At 41.4% G+C, this 20,146-nt stretch overlaps 1 long non-coding RNA gene across 1 annotated transcript; it reads right to left on the bottom strand.

Moving 5' to 3' along the window:
* Positions 1–626: 626 nt before the first annotated feature.
* LOC139766841 (uncharacterized) lies at positions 627–19,708 on the bottom strand. The gene is made up of 3 exons (XR_011716956.1): positions 19,556–19,708; positions 16,413–16,526; positions 627–4,521 (listed from the first exon to the last, which is right to left on the bottom strand). It is a non-coding gene; the product is annotated as an uncharacterized lncRNA (long non-coding RNA).
* Between the last annotated feature and the right edge of the window lie 438 nt (positions 19,709–20,146).

Genomic DNA, 20,146 nt, shown 5'->3' with positions numbered 1-20,146 from the left:
TGATGTCAAGAACCGCATGCAAGTCTCAAACAAACGCACAGCATTACTGACAGCACAATGTCTTTTCCTTTACTATGTAGGCCTATAAAACTACTATAATAACTTTGTGGGTGAGTATCAGATATGACCACTTTTCTCTCGGGAAGATATCGAATTTTTTTGTTGTTGAATTGGTTTTAAAAACTATAGTATTGAGTTGCTCCCGACTTGTATAAGAAGGGCTTTTCTGTATTTAGGCCATAGATGAATTAATGTTATACCATTGCTTCTTGTTGTTCATGTAAATGGGCTGTGTGAAGTTTGCTTTATCCATCACTGATCTGTGTTGTCCTCTCTGGTGCTTATAAAATAATTTGTTCTCTAATATTACTTTTTCCAAAAGAAGAAACAGAGAAGGGGGCCAGGTGAGGATATTCCCTCAAAGGCCCAGTCCTCTGTTCTTAACGCTACCTCGCTATCGCGGGAAATGGCGAATAGTATGAAAAAAAAAAATATATATTTTATGATTTTATGTTTTGCAGAGCTTCTTATATTCCAGAACAGAGTCCTGTGATTAGGAATATTCAGATTTTCTCTCATTATTTGAACTCTTAATCTTGTAGGGAAGAAAAAAAAAAGTGTAGACGATAATTGCAAGTGCAGCAGTCTGCTTATTCATTTTATTAGCTTAACAACTATATCTAAGACTAAATATTAAAAGAACAATGATGTATTTCCATGTAGTATAAAGGAAAACATGAATAATTCAGTTTATAAATACATTAAGCATGTATGTTTAGCATATTCTGTATATCTAAAAAATAATGAATTTTGAAATTTGCATGTTAAGGAAACAGTAAGACTGGTCATGCACTTAAAAAACATAAACAACCATAGTGAAATCACAAACCCCTACCATAGACCAACCTTCACTTGGAACTATTCACTCTCTTCCAACTTGTACACATATCTTGCACCCTTGATAAAAACTTATATGCATCTACCAGCTTTCCTCCAACACGGTATATTCTTAATGCTTTCCACAAAGCCCAGCTATCAACCCAATCATATGCCTTCTGCAGAACCATAAATGCCACATACAAATCTATCCATTTCTATATTTCTCAAACATTCTTCATAACAAACACTTGATCCAAACATCCTCTACTATTTCTGAAACCACACTGCTCTTTCACAGTCTGATGCTCTGAGCATGCCTTCACCCTCACAATCCATACCCTCCTATACAACTTAGCAGGTATACTCACCAAACTTATACCTCTGTAGTTTGAACACTCACCTTTATTCTCCTCCCCCCCCTTTATACAATGGCACTATATATGCATTCAGCTAATCCTCGGGCACCTCACCATGATCCATATATATATATATATATAGTGGAAATCCTAACTAACTAATCAACAACACAGTCACCCCCCTTTCTTAATAAATTCAATAGCAAGACCATCCACTCCAGCTGCTGTGCCATGTTTCATCCAAATTAAGGCTTTTATCACCTCTTCTCTTCACCAAACCAAATTGGAAAGTATTTTCAAAATGCTGGCATTGCTTTGGCATTAATTCAACAAAAGCTTAACTGAAATTAAAAGGAACTTTAGGCAGGTAGAAACACATTTTTTTTATTTAAATTGAATTAAACTTTTCAATTAGTTTACTTAATTTTCGTATGATTTAAATGATGACATGAGATCTGTTTAGTTTCTTCGACTATACCTGCGAGCAGGATTTTATTAAAAAGTTACAGTATACATTCTAGAGCTTGAGTGTACATGTTTTATGGGTAATCTCAGAATTCTAAATTATATTTTCTAGTTTTAGATGCCAATTAGCTTAGTGAAGGTACATCATGCGATACAGCAGTGGAACTCTGACTGGTTATAAATATGTAATAAAGCTCTCTTTTGTGATATACAAATTAGTGTTATAATGTTTTCATAGTATCCAATGGGTGAGTAAATTACTTTGACTGGTTGTATCTCTTGGTGCTGTGTAAGAAATACATTCACTTTCCAATAAGACATTTCTTCAAGATATTAACTGTATATATTGAATACTTCATTTACAACCATTCCCAACTTGATTGCTTTTTATTTTCCCACAATATATCTTTTATGTGATACCAGTGAAAATACTCCATCATATGATACTACACATGAAAGACAAGATGGTGCTTTGAGCCACTCACTTTGGCTGGTATGTATGTGGTCTCTGGAAAATTGGGTTCTCTTTGGCCGACACATATATGGTCCCTGCATTCAAAACTCACACGAAAGAGTTAGTATATCTGCCACTCTATCATCAAAGGCATTCAACAAACCTTCAAAATACTCACTCAATCTCCTTCTCACTTCACCATTACTTGTTATTGTTACCTCCCCATTTGCCCCCTTCACGGATGTTCCCATTTGTTCTCGTCATACGCACTTTATTTACCTCCTTCCAAAACATCTTTTTATCCTCCCTAAAATTTAATGATACTCTGTCACCCCAACTCTCATTTGCCCTCTTTTTCACCTCTTTATCTTTCTCTTGACCTCTTGCCTCTTTCTTTTATACATCTCCCAGTGATTTGCACTATTTCCCTGCAAAAATCACCCAAACACCTCTCTCTTCTCTTTCACTAACAATCTTACATCTTCATCCCACCACTCTCTACCCTTCCTAATCTGCCCACCTCTCACCTTTCTCATGCCACAAGTAGCTTTTGGGCAAGCCATCACTGCTTCCCATTCCTCCCCCACTCCCCTTACGTCATTTGCTCTCACCTTTTTCCATTCTGCACTCAATCTCTCCTGGTACTTCCTCACACAAGTCTCCTTTCCAAGCTCACTTACTCTCGCCATTTTCTTCACCCCAACATTCTCTCTTCTTTGAAAACCTCTACAAATCTTCACCTTCGTCTCCAAAAGATAATAATCAGACATCCCTCCAGTTGCCCCTCTCAGCACATTAACATTCAAGTCTCTCTTTCACGTGCCTATCAATTAATTTGTAGTCCAATAAGGCTCTCTGGCCATCTCTCCTACTTACATACATATACTTATGTATATCTCTCTTTTTAAACCAGGTATTCCCAATCATGTATAGGTATGTATAAGATAAAAAATTACACAAGAATACACAATACATATAAGAGTATTCACAATTATATACAAAAAGTGTCATGTCTGATACCAAACATTCATAATACAAATACAAGCAAACACAGGTAAAATCAACCAAAAATATCATAATAACAGATGAGGGTTCCCAATGGTACAAGCTTCATTCATGTACTATTAATTATTCTGACACTGGATGGAACAAAAGATCTACTGTAAGGTGCTGTTCAACTTGTTACTGGTCATAATCTTTTACAAGATGGCATCATTTCATATCATGGATATAATTGGTGGTCAGAATCATCTGTATAATGCATCTTTTAGTAAATTTTTTTTGTTCACACCTAGTAATGATTTCACATTCTTATTCTTCAGTTTACTATTAGATTCCATAATACTGTTTCCATACCAACAGCATAAGGTGACAATAATGACTGAAAAATGCTCATATGAAACAATTTAATGATTTTACTATCTACTTTCAATTTAATAAGTTTCCTGACAAAAAACAGTTCAGTTTGCTTCATTATAAACAGATTCAATATGAGCAGAAAAAGTAGTTTTTATCAATAATGGTACCCAAGTATTTATATTTTCTAACATTTTCAACAAATACTGAGTTTATACCCAAGGGGTGCTCTACTACAACTGTTGTACTGATACCAATAATCATCTCTATACCTATGCTGACACTGAGATCTACAGTTATCATTAAAGCTTTTAGTGAAACTGACTACTTCTTGTCTGTACACAAAATCAACACTTTTACAAAGTGAGACTAAGGCAGTATTACCTGCATATTCAATAAGCCTACATGAATCATGTACACATCTGTAATCACTTGTATAAAGAGTGAACAATAGTGGTATAAAAACACAACCTACGGAGGCACCTGTGTCTGTTATTAACAAATCCAAATATATACCTATAAATTTCACAAACTGAGGTCCCCACAACAAAAAATCATGAATCCACTAAATGAGTTGACGTTCACAGAAATAAGTTTTTGCATCAGTATATGAGGATGGATTGTGTTAAAAGCAATTGAAAGGTTGACAAATAAAATCTATGCAGTGTCAACAAATCTAGAGTTGATCTTTTCCTGAAGCTTAAGTTCAAAATCAATAATGGACAGTGTAGCATCTTCAACACATTTTTCTCTATATGCAAATCATTAGACATCCATCTGGTATTTAACATGATCATAAAAACTTTTTTACACATTCCATTAAAAATCACATAAAGCCTCAAGTCACTTAATGATTATAACACTGATTCTTTGGAAAAAGTACAATTTCTGATGTTTTCCATACTGAGAGAGGGCCGCAGCAACTACTAGAAGCCAAGAGAAGTCCCCTGGCAACTCCCACATGCTGAGGCTAGTACCAGCAGATAGGAGTCCTCCAGCCACTAACAGAAGCTGCAAAAAGTCCCCACATCACTACCAGAAGCCAAGAGAGATCTCACAGCCAATGTCAGAAGCCGAGAGAGGTCCCAGCCAACACCAGAAACCAAGAGAGGTCTAGCCACTATCTAAAAGCCAAGAAAGGTCTCCTGGCCAGAATAGAAATCCTAGAGGTTCTCTGACCAATATAAGATGCCAAAACAAGTTCCCCACCAAGCACCAGGAGCAAGATAGGTCCCCTGTCCAATAATAGGAGCCAAGAGAGGTTCCTCAGCCAATACTTGGAGTGGAGAGATGTACTTTGGTCACTACCAAAAACTGAGAGAGGTCCCCCTGTCTACTAAAAAATAATAGTGCTCCCTCTAGCTACTAACAGAGGCTAGAAGAGGTCCTACAGCCACAACATGAAGCCGAGGGAGGCACCACCACAACTATCACAAGCCAAGAAAAGTCCCATGGCCAATGCCAGAAGCTTATAGAGGTCACCCAGCACCTATCACAAGCAGGGGGGGGGGGGGGGTTAACTATATGGTAATTGCCATGGGACTTTTCTTGGCTTCTGTCACTGGCCATGGGATCTATCTCAGCTTCTGATTGGCTGGAGGACTCCCCTCAGCTTTTGGAAGTGGCCTGGAGACCTTTCTCAGCTTCTAGTTGTATTGATGGGACTCTTAAGTTTTTGGTAGTGGCTGGGTACCCCTCTCAGCCAAGAGAGGGTCCTGGCCACTAAGTGAAGAAGACAAGTTCCTTTGCTACTGCTACAAGCCAAGAGGTTTTCCAGCCACAATCAGATGCTGAGAAAGGTTTCCAGCTGCTACCAAAGCTAAGAGTGGACCCCTGGCTACAACCAGAAGCCAAGAGAGATCCCCTGGCAACTACCAGAAGTCAAAGCATGTCCCCAGCCATTACCATAAAGCAAGAAAAGGCCCTTGCTATTAACAGAAGCTGAATGGGACTCCTCAGCCTAAATCACAGGCTGAAAAAAGTCCCATGCTTGCTATCAAAAGCAGAGAGAAGTCCCCTGGTTACTACCAGAAGCCAAAAAAGGTCCCAAGGCAGCTACCAAAAGCCAAGAGAGGTTTCAAGACCTCTATCAGAAGCCATGAGAGGTGCCCTGTTCACCATCAGAAGCTGAAAAGATCCCCCAGCCACTCCCAAAACTAACAGAGGTCCCACAGCTGTTACCAGTAGCCGACATGAGATCCCACAATACTCCCAGGAGGCCTGAGATCCCAAGCCACTACCAGAAGCTGAGAGAGTTCCCCTGGCTACTGCCAGAAGCTGAGGGGTCCCTTGGCCACAACCAGAAACTGATAAGTCACACACCCATTTCCAGTAGCAAAGAGAGGTCCCTCAGCCACAACCCAAAGTGGAAGATGTTTCCCTGAAACTACCAGAAGCCAAGAGTGGTTCACTGGCATGTAACAGAAGCCAAGAGGGGTCATCTGGCCCTTTACCATAAGATGAAAAAAGTCCTCCGGCTAATACCAGTAGCTGAGACAGGTCTCCGAGCCACTAAAAGAAACCAAAAAAAGTTCTCAATATGTACCAGAAGTCACAAAAGGTTCCCTGGTTACTACCAATAGCTGAAAGAAGTCCCTTGGGCAAAACTACATAACAAAGAGAGGTCCCCCTTGCTACTACCAAAATCCAGAAGAGGTTCCCCTTAATCATTCAGAAGCTGAGAGAGGTACCCAGCCACTACCAAAAGCCATGAGTGATTCTCCAGCCACTACCAAAAGCCACAAGTGATTCTCTAGCCACTATCAGAAACTGAATGAGGTCCCACTGCCACAAGAAGTCAAGAGAGTTCCCACAGCAACTATCAAAAGCTGAAAGGTCTCATAGTCACTCACAAAAGCCAAAAGACATCCCCCAACCACCACCAGATGCCAAGATAGGTTCTCTGGTCACCAAGAAAAAAGGGAGGTCCCCATGCCACTGACAGAAACCAACAGAGGTCCCCTAACCACAACCAAAAGCTGAGAGAAGTCCCTCAGCCACTACCAAAAGCCAAGAAAGATCTCCTAGCCATACCAGATGCTGAGAGAGGTCTCCCTCTCACAATCAGAAGCTGAAGAAGGTCCCTATCTGCTACTAAAAGCCAAGAGAGGTCCCCCTGCCTACTACCGGAAATCAAGAGAGGTACCCTGGCAACTATCAGAAGCCAAAACAGAACAACTGGCCACTAATAGAAGCCCAAAAAAAACTCTACAACCACCAACAGAAGCTGAGAGAGGTCCCTCACCCATAATCAGAAGCTGAAAAAGGTTCCTTGGCTGCTACCAAAAGCTGAGAGAGGTCCCATAGCCACTACCAGTAACCAAGAGAGATCCCCCAGCCAATAACAGAAACCATGAGAGGTCCCCTGGCAACTACCACAAGCCAAGAAAGGTCCCTTACTACTACAAGAAGCCATGACAGGTATCCTAGCAACTACCAAGGCCAAAAAGGTCCCAGCCACTACCAGAAGCCGAAAAAGCTCCTCAGGCTACTACCAGAAACCAAGAGAGATCCTCTGCTCTCTATCAAAAGCTGAGAAAGGTCCCCCTGCCACTACCAAGGCTGAGAAATGTCCCCAATTCACTACTAGATCCCAAGAGTGGTCCTCTGGCCACTACCATAAGCCAAGAAAGATCCCCAGCTACTAGCAGAAGTCAAGAAAGGTCCCCCAGTCACAACCATGAGCTGTTACCAGAAACCAAAAGAAGTCCCCCTGTTACTCCCTGGAGCTGGAAGGTCCCCAGTCCACTACCAGAAGCCAAGAGAGTTCTAGCTATTGTCAGAAGTTGACAGAGATCCCTTAGCCACTACCAGAAACTCACAGCCAATACCAGTGGCTGAGAGAGGTCCCTCAGCCACAACCAGAAGCTGAAGAAGTCCCCCTGCAACAACCACAGGCCAAGAGAGGTTCTCTGGCCCCTAACAAAAGCTGAGAGAGGTTCACTAGCATGTATCAGAAACCAATGGGGAGGGGGGGTTTACTTGGCAATTACAAGAAGCCAAAAGAGATTCCCGTCTAATACCAGTAGCTGGGACACATTCCCCAGCCACTAACAGAAGCTGAAAGAAGTTCCCAACATGTACCAGAAGCCATAAAAGGTCCCCAAGCTACTAACAAAAGCCAAGAGAGCTTCCCCGGCCAGTACCAGATAATGAGAGAATCCACCAGTTACTATCAGAATCCAGAAGAGGTCCCTCTTTACCAATCAGAATTCGAAGAGAGGTACGCCAGCCACTAACAAAAGCCAAGAGTGGTCCCTTGGCCAAACTAACAGATGCTGAAAGAGGTCCCACAGCCACTAATACATTTGAAACAATCAACAACCACTATGCTGCAAGTAATAACAACAATTCAAATCATGATCCAAACAAAAGATGGACACAAAGTCAGATTAACCACACTGACATTTATTCTAAGTAAATCAGAAATTTACATCTAATAAAAATTGCTCTCCTTCCTTCTATAAGTAATGCCTATGTCTTTGTCCTTCAATATAACAATTAATCAAGGACAGATGACAGCACGTCTAGCCATCTAGCAAACAAGAAGGAAAGAGAGCAAATCTATATTTCAGCAATAAAGATCCAGCTCCCAAAATTATTGTAGCGACATCACAAACACTTCTTTACACAGAAAAGTAATAACTACAATTTTTACAATACTTTAATGATAATTTATAAAACAAAGACAATGTCAATGATATAATAAAAGAACAGAAGATTTACATAATTCCCTCAAATCTATAAAATGTAATGGTACATTAAGGGATACTACACACACACACACAAAAAAAAAAAACACTTCTTTTGATGGTTAAAAAGAGGAAAAAAAGGAAATAGACAACTATACTGAGTATGTTAGTCCCATTTCAAAAATCATATTCAAAACAGGTTTGCGAGGTAGCGCAAGGAAACAGATGAAAGAAATGGCCCAACCCACCCCCATACACATGTATATACATACGTCCACACATGCAAATATACATACCTACACAGCTTTCCATGGTTTACCCCAGACGCTTCACATGCCCTGATTCAATCCACTGACAGCACGTCAACCCCGGTATACCACATCGATCCAATTCACTCTATTCCTTGCCCTCCTTTCACCCTCCTGCATGTTCAGGCCCCAATCACACAAAATCTTTTTCACTCCATCTTTCCACCTCCAATTTGGTCTCCCACTTCTCGTTCCCTCCACCTCCGACACATATATCCTCTTGGTCAATCTTTCCTCACTCATTCTCTCCATGTGCCCAAACCATTTCAAAACACCCTCTTCTGCTCTCTCTACCACGCTCTTTTTATTTCCACACATCTCTCTTACCCTTACGTTACTCACTCGATCAAACCACCTCACACCGCACATTGTCCTCAAACATCTCATTTCCAGCACATCCATCCTCCTGCGCACAACTTTATCCATATCCCATGCCTCGCAACCATACAACATTGTTGGAACCACTATTCCTTCAAACATACCCATTTTTGCTTTCCGAGATAATGTTCTCGACTTCCACACATTCTTCAAGGCTCCCAGGATTTTCGCCCCCTCCCCCACCCTATGATCCACTTCCGCTTCCATGGTTCCATCCGCTGCCAGATCCACTCCCAGATATCTAAAACACTTTACTTCCTCCAGTTTTTCTCCATTCAAACTTACCTCCCAATTGACTTGACCCTCAACCCTACTGTGCCTAATAACCTTGCTCTTATTCACATTTACTCTTAACTTTCTTCTTTCACACACTTTACCAAACTCAGTCACCAGCTTCTGCAGTTTCTCACATGAATCAGCCACCAGTGCTGTATCATCAGCGAACAACAACTGACTCACTTCCCAAGCTCTCTCATCCCCAACAGACTTCATACTTGCCCCTCTTTCCAAAACTCTTGCATTTACCTCCCTAACAACCCCATCCATAAACAAATGAAACAACCATGGAGACATCACACACCCCTGCCACAAACCTACATTCACTGAGAACCAATCACTTTCCTCTCTTCCTACACGTACACATGCCATACATCCTCGATAAAAACTTTTCACTGCTTCTAACAACTTGCCTCCCACACCATATATTCTTAATACCTTCCACAGAGCATCTCTATCAACTCTATCATATGCCTTCTCCAGATCCATAAATGCTACATACAAATCCATTTGCTTTTCTAAGTATTTCTCACATACATTCTTCAAAGCAAACACCTGATCCACACATCCTCTACCACTTCTGAAACCACACTGCTCTTCCCCAATCTGATGCTCTGTACATGCCTTCACCCTCTCAATCAATACCCTCCCATATAATTTACCAGGAATACTCAACAAACTTATACCTCTGTAATTTGAGCACTCACTCTTATCCCCTTTGCCTTTGTACAATGGCACTATGCACGCATTCCGCCAATCCTCAGGCACCTCACCATTGGTCATACATACATTAAATAACCTTACCAACCAGTCAATAATACAGTCACCCCCTTTTTTAATAAATTCCACTGCAATACCATCCATATATTTTTTAATATATATATATATATATATATCCTCCCTGGGGATAGGGGAGAAAGAATACTTCCCACGTATTCCCTGCATGTCGTAGAAGGCGACTAAAAGGGAAGGGAGCGGGGGGCTGGAAATCCTCCCCTCTCATTTTTTTTTTCTTTTTCCAAAAGAAGGAACAGAGAAGGGGGCCAGGTGAGGATATTCCCTCAAAGGCCCAGTCCTCTGTTCTTAACGCTACCTCGCTAATGCGGGAAATGGCGAATAGTATGAAAGAAAAGAAAGAATATATATATATATATATATATATATATTTTTTTTTTTTTTTTTTTTTTTATACTTTGTCGCTGTCTCCCGCGTTTGCGAGGTAGCGCAAGGAAACAGACGAAAGAAATGGCCCAACCCCCCCCATACACATGTACATACACACGTCCACACACGCAAATATACATACCTACACAGCTTTCCATGGTTTACCCCAGACGCTTCACATGCCTTGATTCAATCCACTGACAGCACGTCAACCCCTGTATACCACATCGCTCCAATTCACTCTATTCCTTGCCCTCCTTTCACCCTCCTGCATGTTCAGGCCCCGATCACACAAAATCCTTTTCACTCCATCTTTCCACCTCCAATTTGGTCTCCCTCTTCTCCTCGTTCCCTCCACCTCCGACACATATATCCTCTTGGTCAATCTTTCCTCACTCATTCTCTCCATGTGCCCAAACCATTTCAAAACACCCTCTTCTGCTCTCTCAACCACGCTCCTTTTATTTCCACACATCTCTCTTACCCTTACGTTACTTACTCGATCAAACCACCTCACACCACACATTGTCCTCAAACATCTCATTTCCAGCACATCCATCCTCCTGCGCACAACTCTATCCATAGCCCACGCCTCGCAACCATACAACATTGTTGGAACTACTATTCCTTCAAACATACCCATTTTTGCTTTCCGGGATAATGTTCTCGACTTCCACACATTTTTCAAGGCTCCCAAAATTTTCGCCCCCTCCCCCACCCTATGATCCACTTCCGCTTCCATGGTTCCATCCGCTGACAGATCCACTCCCAGATATCTAAAACACTTCACTTCCTCCAGTTTTTCTCCATTCAAACTCACCTCCCAATTGACTTAACCCTCAACCCTACTGTACCTAATAACCTTGCTCTTATTCACATTTACTCTTAACTTTCTTCTTCCACACACTTTACCAAACTCCGTCACCAGCTTCTGCAGTTTCTCACATGAATCCGCCACCAGCACTGTATCATCAGCGAACAACAACTGACTCACTTCCCAAGCTCTCTCATCCCCAACAGACTTCATACTTGCCCCTCTTTCCAAAACTCTTGCATTTACCTCCCTAACAACCCCATCCATAAACAAATTAAACAACCATGGAGACATCACACACCCCTGCCGCAAACCTACATTCACTGAGAACCAATCACTTTCCTCTCTTCCTACACGTACACATGCCTTACATCCTCGATAAAAACTTTTCACTGCTTCTAACAACTTGCCTCCCACACCATATATTCTTAATACCTTCCACAGAGCATCTCTATCAACTCTATCATATGCCTTCTCCAGATCCATAAATGCTACATACAAATCCATTTGCTTTTCTAAGTATTTCTCACATACATTCTTCAAAGCAAACACCTGATCCACACATCCTCTACCACTTCTGAAACCACACTGCTCTTCCCCAATCTGATGCTCTGTACATGCCTTCACCCTCTCAATCAATACCCTCCCATATAATTTACCAGGAATACTCAACAAACTTATACCTCTGTAATTTGAGCACTCACTCTTATCCCCTTTGCCTTTGTACAATGGCACTATGCAAGCATTCCGCCAATCCTCAGGCACCTCACCATGAGTCATACATACATTAAATAACCTTACCAACCAGTCAACAATACAGTCACCCCCTTTTTTAATAAATTCCACTGCAATACCATCCAAACCTGCTGCCTTGCCGGCTTTCATCTTCCGCAAAGCTTTTACTACCTCTTCTCTGTTTACCAAATCATTTTCCCTAACCCTCTCACTTTGCACACCACCTCGCCCCAAACACCCTATATCTGCCACTCTGTCATCAGACACATTCAACAAACCTTCAAAATACTCATTCCATCTCCTTCTCACATCACCACTACTTGTTATCACCTCCCCATTTACGCCCTTTACTGAAGTTCCCATTTGCTCCCTTGTCTTACGCACCCTATTTACCTCCTTCCAGAACATCTTTTTATTCTCCCTAAAATTTACTGATAGTCTCTCACCCCAACTCTCATTTGCCCTTTTTTTCACCTCTTGCACCTTTCTCTTGACCTCCTGTCTCTTTCTTTTATACTTCTCCCACTCAATTGCATTTTTTCCCTGCAAAAATCGTCCAAATGCCTCTCTCTTCTCTTTCACTAATACTCTTACTTCTTCATCCCACCACTCACTACCCTTTCTAAACAGCCCACCTCCCACTCTTCTCATGCCACAAGCATCTTTTGCGCAATCCATCACTGATTCCCTAAATACATCCCATTCCTCCCCCACTCCCCTTACTTCCATTGTTCTCACCTTTTTCCATTCTGTACACAGTCTCTCCTGATACTTCTTCACACAGGTCTCCTTCCCAAGCTCACTTACTCTCACCACCTTCTTCACCCCAACATTCACTCTTCTTTTCTGAAAACCCATACTAATCTTCACCTTAGCCTCCACAAGATAATGATCAGACATCCCTCCAGTTGCACCTCTCAGCACATTGACATCCAAAAGTCTCTCTTTCGCACGCCTGTCCATTAACACGTAATCCAATAACGCTCTCTGGCCATCTCTCCTACTTACATAAGTATACTTATGTATATCTCGCTTTTTAAACCAGGTATTCCCAATCATCAGTCCTTTTTCAGCACATAAATCTACAAGCTCTTCACCATTTCCATTTACAACACTGAACACCCCATGCATACCAATTATTCCCTCAACTGCCACATTACTCACCTTTGCATTCAAATCACCCATCACTATAACCCGGTCTCGTGCATCAAAACCGCTAACACACTCATTTAGCTGCTCCCAAAACACTTGCCTCTCATGATCTTTCTTCTCATGCCCAGGTGCATATGCACCAATAATCACCCACCTCTCTCCATCAACTTTCAATTTTACCCATATTAATCGAGAATTTACTTTCTTACATTCTATGACATACTCCCACAACTCCTGTTTCAGGAGTATTGCTACTCCTTCCCTTGCTCTTGTCCTCTCACTAACCCCTGACTTCACTCCCCAGACATTTCCAAACCACTCTTCCCCTTTACCCTTGAGCTTCGTTTCACTCAGAGCCAAAACATCCAGGTTCCTTTCCTCAAACATACTACCTATCTCTCCTTTTTTCACATCTTGGTTACATCCACACACATTTAGGCACCCCACTCTGAGCCTTCGAGGAGGATGAGCACTCCCCGCGTGACTCCTTCTTCTGTTTCCCATTTTAGAAAGTTAATACAAGGAGGGGAGGATTTCCGGCCCCCCGCTCCCGTCCCCTCTAGTCGCTTTCTACGACACGCGAGGAATACGTGGGAAGTATTCTTTCACCCCTATCCCCAGGGATAATATACATATATAAACACACACACACACACACACACACACACACACACACACACGCACACACACACACACACACACACATACATATATATACATATGAAAAATGTATGAAACAATTTAGAAAACAAACTTTTAGCTTGAAATGAATGAAAAAATGAACGTCACATAATGGTTCAACCTCTGGTTATGGAAAAGGAAATGTACAATTTATTCACACAAACGTCAATAGCAGTTCTCATCAATTTCACCACTGAATCAATAAGCTTCAATGTCTAAGCTACATTTTTCTCCAACTTCACTATTTTCTTGTCAAAACACCATGCATGAAAACTATCACTCCAGTAACACAACTGTAAACATTTACTTCCCCTTTAATATATATATATATAAAACTAACCAGAACTTTCAGTAACAAAACAGAAAGGTGGGAGCATACTTACCATACAGTGCTATCAGAAGTGATCCATGTATCTGCACATACATATCATTCTGTCCCCTTCTACAGACCTTTGCATTTAATTCAAGAGTAGTCACAACCAGCCATAAGTTCCACAAACATCCAAGTCTCAGGTTCATTCTATGTATGTGCCAAGAGCTGAGAGTCTCTCTGCTCCACTTCGTCAGCTTCAAATAAATATGATCTACCTTTTCTAGACCACCTATAAGTTCTCCATTTCATCCAGCGAGAATATATTACATACTAAATAAAAATGAATTTTGCACCACAGAAACTGGGTACTGCACATGGAGCATATGCTGAGTACATTTCTTACTTCCAGTGTGGTGGCACATTAATATCAGGTATACCAGCAATGAAGATTGGACACAACAAAAGAATGCTTTAATCCAAACATTATGAATAAAGAAAATGAGTAGTAGGAATGTGTGTTTGAGAGACATCTGGAGTCAACAGCATTCCTAACATTTTGCCACTCCCCAGTTTGAGGGAACTGTAAAGCATGTAAACTTGTCTACCAGCTAAGAACAGAAGTGAATTCAAAGTACATGAATAAATAAAGTCAGCAAATTATATAAACTATATATCAAGATAAAACTAGAATATACTTTTCAAATTTGTTAACTACACTTTTTTAATTAAACAATGACACTGCTAACACAGAAGGTCCAGAGGACAGTGAAGATGACAACAGAATTAAGAAAGCCGAGTTACAATCAGAGGCTAAAGGGCTTGAATTTTCCCTTCATGGAAACAAGATGAATTGATGACTGAAGATTTTAAGCTACATGCACATATGTCAATTGTGAGCAGTTTTTTTTGTTGTTGTTGTTGAAAAATACAAAGATAGAATCAGAGGTCATAATCTAGCAAACACCTTATTTCAAAAGCTGCAAAGAAGCACTTTTATAGTGTCAGAGTAGTAGAGGAATGCAGTAAACTAAATGATGAAATTCTGAATAGTGACATAAAAAAAAAATCTAAAATGTTGTGTGATGCCAAAGAAAATTAATGAGATATGGCACTTCATCTGTAAAACTCCTTCCCCATACTGTACTACTTGGAAATCTCACACACACAGACACATCCGCTACCTCCAACCAACACTGGCCGTTCACATAGGTTTAGCAATGAACTGCTGACACAACACTGTCACTCAGTGATCCTCACAGCTGATGCGCCTCCTCCAGGGACTATCATATATCACCACAATTGACTTACACCAATCAAAGCTGGTAAAAACAGATGTAAGAACAGTCCTATACCTATAACTTCATCTTACCTTAGCTAAGCTAGGCAGTACGTCAACCACTATATTCCTGTAACTATTCAACATTCAATGTTCATCTAAGTATTACCAAGTGCATAATATATACACCATAGTATTCGCTCTGTAAAACCTCGTAAATGTGACACTCTGACTATGTACGTTGATGTAACTCACTCATGTGCTTGTCCAAAACATGGAAATTTCTGGTCCATAATGATCTTAAGCTCTTTAACAATTAGTTCCATCTATCTATCTATCTTAATCTCTGATGTTTGTTCCATCCACGAACTCCAATGAAGAGGGTGGCCACAGCAAAATTATCCATTTATCCGTGTCCTTACATGCCTCCCTCATATATACCATTCCATGGATTCTTCCACCATCTCTCTCCCTTTAATACTCTTCCACTTTATAGCAGTGGCAGTATTGTCACCAATGAGGTTAGGTGGTGCTGCAGCTCAAAATTGGGGAAGTTTCAAAATTCAGTGCCTTAAGAGGGTATGCTCTACTTTTTTGAGCATCTGTCTCACCCCACCTTCTTATGGTGACCTCATCACTACACCCGTAGGGGTGGAACAGAAGGGAGAGGCATCACCCAATCCCATCTGGGTAGCAGTAGCAGTTGTGGTAGTTTTTTTAAACACAGACAAACACATGAGGTGTGCAGAGGCTTTTGCTTTTTAGACAATTTGGGAGGACCACTCCCTCTGGTAAACACTGGGCTGGAGTTGCCCACTACAAGTGGGCTGTCAAGTGTGAGGCACAAAAGACTAAGAAGTGGCACAGAAGCCTACCAGTTAGTTGAGTAGTTACTATCATGCCCTCCCAGTTCAGTGATATCTGTAATACCTCAAATGTGCATTTTCAGCAAACTGGCAGAATAAAATCCAATCAATCGTTCATTATTATCATCATTATCATATTATTCTTATATCATGATTATCCTTATCATCATTATTATTACATTTACAGGGAAGGAATAGAAGGTTTAATTTTGCCCATCTTATAAGACATGAGTGAGGAATGACCTTACCTGATCACAACCTTTCTTGAAGTTTTGAAAACACAAAATTGACATGGTCAACGAACATCATCCCCAACCTGTTGCCAGCCCCATCTTAGGAGAACAGATGAGGAGATGAGCTGTCTGTTGGAAAATATTGGAATGGCACTAAAGTTCATGGGTAAGGAAATATTCAGCAAGCTCTTCACATCCTACATATGGCCAAAACGAAAATTTTCTTTGATTTGGTCATCATACCTCAAGCAGCATGAAAAGCTAATGGAGTAGGTCCACAATAGGGCAACAAAGATGGTACCAAAATTAAGAAAGCTAAATTATAGGGAGAGGGTAGAGGCCTTAAATTCAATCATCATGGATGAGATAAGATCAGTAGCTAAGGATTTAATAACCAAACTGATGCAAATATAGGGCAGTTCTTCATAAGATTCACATAAAGCAAAAACTAAGCTTATGGATGTCTGTAAAACAAGCTTAAGCATACAGATGTATGTAAAACAAAAATAAACTTGTTAAAAAACATGTAAAGAAGGACTTTTATAGTATAATGTGGTGGATAAATGGAATAAAGCAATAACATATGAAGCAATGAAGGTAAACCATGGGATACCACTCGTCTGTACGCCTTGAATGTTGATGGCATATTATACTTTAGACCTAGAGACTGGATGTATGCAAATGAGGTCATTGTTTAACTGTTTACTAATATCATTCACCATTAGTTCCTGATGCCACTTCCCTAACACAGATGATGCAGTTGAAAATAAATATTAAGAACACTAACATTCCAAACTCCCGTACAAGAATTATATCAGCATTAAGACACATTTTCAAATGAGCTATCGTTCATTACATTTGATCCTTCTAAAGGAATTAAAAGCCAATGAATCATACCTAATCCCATTTGTGCATCTCCCATGGTCATGTTGATGTTTTACACTCAAACATTTCTCCATACCTCAGGGCCAGGCCAATCATGTTGGTCATTTCATCTGCTGTATGCCCATTGTAAGTTTAGGCGAGGCCTCATCTACTCTTCTAACTGTAAAAGTAACCCTTAACCACTGAACAACTTTTGTTTATAATACTGTAGGTGCAGCACTGTCCTCTTAAACATATTCAAAAAAGCATATAAAAATAATTGTTAAATACTCAAAAGTTAAAACGTTCATAAACTTTGCAATATTCTAAAGAGAGAAAGAATGCTCAAAGCTGTACTCTGGTGTCTTGCTAGTGTCATACCCTGTATCTTTTCGTAAATCCCACATTACATCACTGCATTTTTCACCAAAAAATTCTCAAGAATACAACAATCTTTTGCCAACCACTGAGGTTACATTCCTGGAAGACCCTCATGTTGCCAAAACTGCTCTTGGCAGGATGCCATGCCAATGAGAAATTGGGAGTTACAATTAAAGTGACCAGGGGCACCACATTCCTGGGTAAGACATCACATTCCTTGACAAAACAGTCCTGGGGCACCATACTCCTGAGCAACACAGTCCTGGGGTACCACACTCCTAGGCAAATCAGTCCTGGGGCCCCTTACTCCTTGGCAAGACAGTCCTGGGGCACCACACTCCTGGGAAAGGCAGTCCTGGGGTACCACACTCCTGAGGAAGACAGTCCTGGGGCACCACACTCATGGACAAGACAGTCCTGGGGAAAACACTCCTGTGGAAAGACAATTCTGGGGCACCACATTTCTGGGGTAAGACAACTCTGGGGCAACACACTCTTGGAGCAAGGCAGTCCAAGGATCCAGTCCTGGGGCACCACTCAACAATGACGCATTGCACGACACAAACCACTAATGGAAGTATAGAAATGACTCCACTTTGGCATCACTATCACCAAGAACACTCCTGACTTCAGTGCGCTTCAGCACATCATGAACAACCTTCAGGAGTGGACCACTGCCAAAGACGTCACCATCAACCACACCAAGACTGTAATGATGTACATCAACCTGGGCGCAGACATCACACAAGGGCCCGACATCTTCATCTCACTAAGCCATGACATTTTTAGGTTCGTCAAACTTCTTGGTGTCACCATACACAACGGTTTAAACTGGAAGAGTCATGTCATCATTATCACGACATCTTCCTCATACCATCTGTACCTAAGTGTGTTACACCAACTGAGCTCAGAAATGTTAAGACCACCTTCATTTTATTTCAGCTACGTGCAACTCCCCACCCTGGTCCTCCTCACAAACAGCATCACAGAGGGACCAGCTAGCAACATTACAGAAGAGAGCACACAGGCTCATCCTGAGCCCATCTTACACCACCTACCAAGAGGATCTCATCCTGCTGAACCTCTCCACCATCTCAGACCAACACCAGCAGCTCACACGGCTGACACAGCCCCGGTCACTCATACATCTCCACCATCTCAGACCAACACCAGCAGCTCACACGGCTGACACGGCCCCGGTCACTCACACCTCTCCACCATCTCAGACCAACACCAGCAGCTCACACGGCTGACACAGCCCCGGTCACTCATACCTCTCCACCATCTCAGACCAACACCAGCAGCTCACACGGCTGACACAGCCCCGGTCATTCATACCCCAACGCCGTCCCATGTTTGTCACAACTGACTTGTTCTGACTGAGCTCGTGCTGATATATATAAAAACTGTCCTATACCTACCATTGTGAACGTCAGACATAATCGGTAAACAAGTGCAAAGCTGCAAGTGAACAGCTCAGTTTAATGTTAGGCTGTATGGGGTGTCAACTGCCGTATGACATGTAACTACTCATCACTTAATGTTCAATCAAGTTATATTATAAACTCGAACTATTTACTCTGTAAACATCCCAGCCTATCTGCAACCCTGGCTATCCAGATGTGGCTCAACAACATCGTTATCCAACGAGCAGAACTATCCAGCTCACCCTAATCTTGAGACCTTGTATGATTAGTTAACTACTAATAATCAAAGCCTCACAATTCTGGAATTCTGTAATTGACCTGTGTATTTTCCGCCGTTTGGCTACCTAAATCCAATCACCCATTATCTACTCATTCTACAACCACACTCGTTAGGCGACACAGTCGTGGGTCACCACACGCCTTAGGAAAAAAATTCTGTTGGGGTTAACATTTTTCTCGACGTAGATGTGCACCAGACAAGCTAACCTGGCATTAGTAGACCCGAGGAAGTCAGTAGACGGAGTTCTTCACAGGAAAAGGGTATAATATGGAGTTCTGATTGTCAACGTCACACATTACTACCTAATATAGCAAGTATAACGACTCGGACGTGATGTCACCAACCCCCATCCAACGCTCTAACACATTACTCGTTGCTGATTGGTCAACCGGGCCTCCAGCGGCCATTACTATTTGTATCAGGCATAACAATAGTCCCACTGCTGAAATGTGACATACGTGCCATGACCATTGAAATTATATGGCTTGGGAGGAAATACTTAACTGAACGAATGAACGCTCAGAAGAGACATGAAACCTCAAAAGGCCACAGCGCTCATTCGAAAAATAAAATATTGAAATAAAATTCCCTACATTTTGCCAGTTTGAGGGAAAACTAGTTAATGTGAAATGGAGTAAAATCTTTAGGTGTCTAGATTAGCAAGAGTTTTGCTGCCACAGCATGAGGCAGGAGAGCAGAGCCGGACAACTCCTGAACCCGTACCCTGTTAGTGGAGTGAATATGACCAGGACAAGACTTTTGTCCAACATATAATTTGAGGCCGCCATACACCCCAC

Source organism: Panulirus ornatus, chromosome 58, assembly GCF_036320965.1.
Source record: "Panulirus ornatus isolate Po-2019 chromosome 58, ASM3632096v1, whole genome shotgun sequence".
NCBI classification, from domain to species: domain Eukaryota; kingdom Metazoa; phylum Arthropoda; class Malacostraca; order Decapoda; family Palinuridae; genus Panulirus; species Panulirus ornatus.
The sequence above is the reverse complement of the archived record's forward strand: the minus strand, read 5'-3'. Positions and strand labels throughout refer to the sequence as shown.